Genomic DNA, 5,047 nt, shown 5'->3' on the forward strand with positions numbered 1-5,047 from the left:
GATGGGAGCTCACTCTGCCACAAGATGTTAGGACTCAAACTCCTGGGGCAGAGACCATCTCCATTGTCTTTAAGCCACTGATCCACTGTGCCTCTCCTCTTGGAGGTCCATGAATTTGATAGAATTCTAAAAAGAGATTACCGGTACGTGCTGCATTTATACTGTTATATTCTCACATTTCAAATAAGTCATGACTTGTACAGTGTATGTGTATTTCTAGTCAAGTACAATATAACTGTAAAGGTTTAATCTATTCTTAGAATTTGGTTTAGAATCTGCTGATATTATTATAAAGAAATTAGGATCATAACACATTAAGCCATATTATTATTTGGTTGGATTAAAAAATGTCTAAAAATAGACATTGGTGTTTATTCAATTCTTTTGCTTTTTTATATTTTATCTTTCATAGAAATTTAATAAAAATAAAACAATGTGCTAAAAACTGATTTTTAGCGAAAAGAAATTTGCTAAAAACTCTAGAACAATCAGTTGGGGGGCACAAATAATACTACAACAAAACATTGTTTAAGTAGATTAATTGTTGGAGGGGATTCCATTTATGAAAGTTAAATATCAAAATATAATTGTATTTTATGTCATTATTGAATTACATTACATTAATCAGTGTAGAAATCTGTTTGCTACATATGAAGTCAACACTGGAAGTAAGTTATACCGAGGTCTGATGATTCAATGTTTCATTGTATTTGGGAAGGAAGGCTTTTATTATATAATTAGTATTTAATATAATTATTAAAAATGTTTAATTATCTTAGTAATGAGGCTAAATTGGAGAAGATCAATAGAAGACCAGCCAGAAATCTGTAGGTGAGACAACCCAAACACTACTTTCTTAAACCTCTAGACTGTGAACTTTATTTACCAGATACTGCTACCTGATCTTGGATGAATAATGCTTGTTTAAAAGCAGCAGCCTTCTAAAATAATTAATTGAACAAAGATAGATAGGACTGTACTGTTTGACATTCAGTTGAAGGTTCCAATTAAGGGAATGGAATGGCAAGATAACAAGCGGGATCTATGTTGTATAAGAGGGTGTCTGCTACCTCTTGAAACCTGTTGAAATAACACCTGACTAAAGGACACAGAGCAGCTGTCATACAATTCTAGCATGTGGTACAAAATGTGGCAATGGAGGTATATTGAGGTGTATTGAGTTTGAACTCAATTGTGGAGCAAATGAGACTGCCAACATTTACAGATCAAAATCCATCATGAGCAGCAAAGAACTTTTCCATGATTTCTTTGGTCACAGGAGAACCCTCCAAGGTTTCAGTATGAAAATGTCTGGGAAAAGAAGTAGGATACATACCTTCAATTTTAGAATATGGAAAAATGTTTTATTATAAATAGTTTAGCTTGAAAGGTAGTTGCAAATTAATAAAAAATAGGTATTTGCAAATAGTAAACTGTATTATTTTGCAAGTTAAAATGCAATTCCCAGTTTTCTTTAAATGCTTCTTTTATTCATCTATTTTGACCAAAAATAGAAATCTCCCTTTAAAAACTAAGCTTCACAATATTCTAGAATTTGCTCATGATTCTGGAAGTAGCCTTTGTATATATTTGGATATGTGAATGTACGGTATTGTTCTTCTGACTAACTTCTGATCTGTACAATCATTCAAATGTTCTAGGAATGTCAATGTGACATTGAAGTAGCATTATGTTAAATTGCTTTCAACATCCACTAATCAGCTTTAATTTTTGCTGAATGTTTTCTTTTCTCTCTCCTTCCTACTTTCTTTAGTCTTGAGCTGACAAATAGATTAGCACCATTTCATTTGAGCACTCCCTTTTAGGACTTGGCAAAATTTAGTCCACATTTCACTAGTCAGCAACCTTGACTGAACATCCTTCATTATTTACTTACTTTTGTTTTGCTGATATCAGTTTTTCCCCTTAACATATGATGCAGAAGACATCTCCTCCTTTCCTGTCTGGAATATTCCAATACTTCTTTGAGACCATGGTGGGAGAATGTGGGAGGCAGGTGGAATCTTCTTGATTTTGAAAGCATCAGAGTATTTTGTCCTTGCTACCATTTATATCCATTTGCTATGGGTGAATTGTCTCATTCTCTCTACATTAGCCTGAAAACTGGTTAATAATATGGCCCATAACTGAATAGAGCTGGAAGGGACCTTTGAGGTCTTCTACTCCAGCCCCTCACTTAAGCAGAAGAACCTATACCATCTCAGACAAGTGACTATCTAGCCTCTTCTTAAAAATCTCCAGTGATGGAGCACCCATGATTTCTAGAGGCAAGCTGTTCCACTGGTTAATTGTCCTCACTGTCAGGAAGTTTCTCCTTAATTCCAGGTTGCTTCTTTCTTTCTTCAGTTTCCAACCATTGTTTCTTGTCTTGCCCTTTGGTGCTTTGCAGAATAACGTGATCCCCTCATCTTTGTGGAAGCTCCTCAAAACGGGAATACTGCTATCATGTCACCCCTGTTTTTTCCTTTCTTTAGACTAGCCAAACCCAAGTCCTACAGCCGTTCTTCATGTTTTAGTCTCCTGACCTTTGAACATCTTAGTTGCTCTTCTCTGAATTTTTTCAAACTCTCAACATCTTTTTTGTGATATGGTGACCAAAATTGGCTGCAGTATTACATGTGTGGTCTTACTAGAGTTTTATAAAGCGGTACTAATACTTCACGAGATCTTGATTCTATGCCTCTGTTTATACAACCCAGGATTTTATTGGCTTTTTTGGCTGCTGCTGCACACTGCTGGCTCATGGTCAAGTGATCATCCACTAGGACTCCAAGGTCTCTCTCACAGTTACTGTTTTTAAGCCAGATCTCGCCCAGTCTGTACTTGTACCTTTGATTTTTCTTGCCTAAATGTAAAATTTTGCTTTTCTCCACATTGAAACTCATTTTCTTGGATAGGGCCCATTGTTCAAGTTTGTCAAGATCTTTTTGGATCCTGAGTTTGTCTTCTGGGGTGTTGGCTACTCCTGCCAGTTTGGTGTCATCTGCAAATTTGATGAGTTCCCCTTCAATTCCCTCATCTAAGTCATCAATGAAGATATTGAAGAGTCCTGGGCCTAAGGCGAAACCTTGTGGTACCCCACTTCTTCTCTCCATGTGGATGTAGTGCCGTTGAAGACTACTCTCTGGTCTATTAGTTTAGTCGCTTTAGCAAAGAATGAAATAAAATTGTTTGGCATGATCTGTTTTTGACAAACCCGTACTGGCTACTGGTTATAACTTTGTTTGCTTCTAGTTGTTCGCAGATCTGTTTTTTGAGTATCTTTTCCAGGATCTTCCCAGGTATTGATGTTAGACTGATTGGTCCGTAGTTTACTGGGTCTGTTTTTTTTTCTTTCTTGAAAATGGGAACCAGATCAGCCCTTTTCCAATCCTCAGGTATTTCCCCAGTGCTCCAGGATTTTTGAAAGATATGGTGCAATGGTCCTACTCCTTCAGAACTCTGGAATGTAATCTGTCGGGTCCCAGTGATTTATATTCATCAAAGTTGGATAGGTGTTCTCTTACCATTTTTTGTTTATTTTATTTTTTTTGTTTCTAGTTTGTCTTTTGCAGTGGTATTTTGGTCTATGGTTTCCTTTTTTCTTGTAAATATATTGGAAGCAACTTTTTTTATTATCCTTGATTTCTGTTGCAAGTCTTTGTTCATTCTGAGCCTTTGTTTCCTGAGTTCATCTTTGCATGTTCTGGCTGTCTGCTGATAATCGGCCTTAGTTATGTGACCCTCTTTCCATTTTTTGTATTTGTCCTTTTTGTCTTTCAGTTTGTCAGAGAGATGTTTGTGCACCCATGTTGGTTTCTTCTTGAGAACACTAAGTATAATTGTCACTAAATTTCTAGAAATTAAGTTAAAGTAAGTAATCATAGAACAGAGATACACAGCCTGATGCCTCAGGTGGCTGCATCCAAGCAGGGAAAATGGTGGTCCTATCATCTCAACTGAAGCTCATCTTTTAGAAATGCTGCAGGGCCAACACATATACAGATCATGAAAGGTTTGGAATGCTAATCATACTCAGACCAGATGCTCCTCAGCTCTGAAAAGGGCAAAGCGGATAATATTCACCCTTATAAAAAATATCAATAAGTGGATAATATTTTAGTATTGATGAAAACATTATATGACATATAATATGTCCTTTGTGTTTTTCAGAGACCACCTGCCAGCTGAATCCTTTAGCTACTGAAGTTTTCTGTTTAATCAGAAACATAGCTCAAGTCAGTTTTTATAGGTAAAGGTAAAGGTAAAGGTTCCCCCGCACATGCGTGCTAGTCGTTTCCGACTCTAGGGGCCGGTGCTCATCTCCGTTTCAAAGCCGAAGAGCCAGCGCTTGTCCGAGGACGTCTCCGTGGTCATGTGGCCGGCATGACTGGACGCCAAAGGCGCACGGAACGCTGTTACCTTCCCACCGTAGTGGTCCCTATTTTTCTACTTGCATTTTTACATGCTTTCGAACTGCTAGGTTGGCAGAAGCTGGGACGAGTAGCAGGCGCTCACTCTGCTACGCGGCACTCGGGATTCGACCCGCCAAACTGCCGACCTTCTGATCGACAAGCTCAGCGTCTTAACCCACTGAGCCACCGCGTCCCTAGTTTTTATAGCGTGGTACAATTTCCAGGTTACTTGCTTTCAGAAAGTGATGCAGCTACATATAAAGACTCCTAACTGCATATCTGATCCACTTTGACAGCCTGAACCCATTTAAATAGACCCCTAACCTATCTGAAGTTGTTGCTCCTTCACCACAGGGACTTCTGTTTTTATTTCCACTTTCCATTTCATATCCTTCACCAAAAACTTTACTGACTGTAGATAACTATGCCAGATACCATATGAGTATTTTATAGACAGATAGCATATATAGTGAATGCATGAGTGTGTGTATGTTTCTATGTGTGTTTCTCTCTGTTTGTGTGAATAAAAGAAAATTGCAAATAATATGGAAATTTATGTATAACAACAGTTGTAAATTATTTTTAAAAGAATTTAAACAATTTCCTAACCCTAACCCTAACATTCTTCTTGT

This window comes from Vipera berus, assembly GCF_964194415.1.
Source record: "Vipera berus genome assembly, chromosome: 4".
Lineage (NCBI taxonomy): Eukaryota > Metazoa > Chordata > Lepidosauria > Squamata > Viperidae > Vipera > Vipera berus.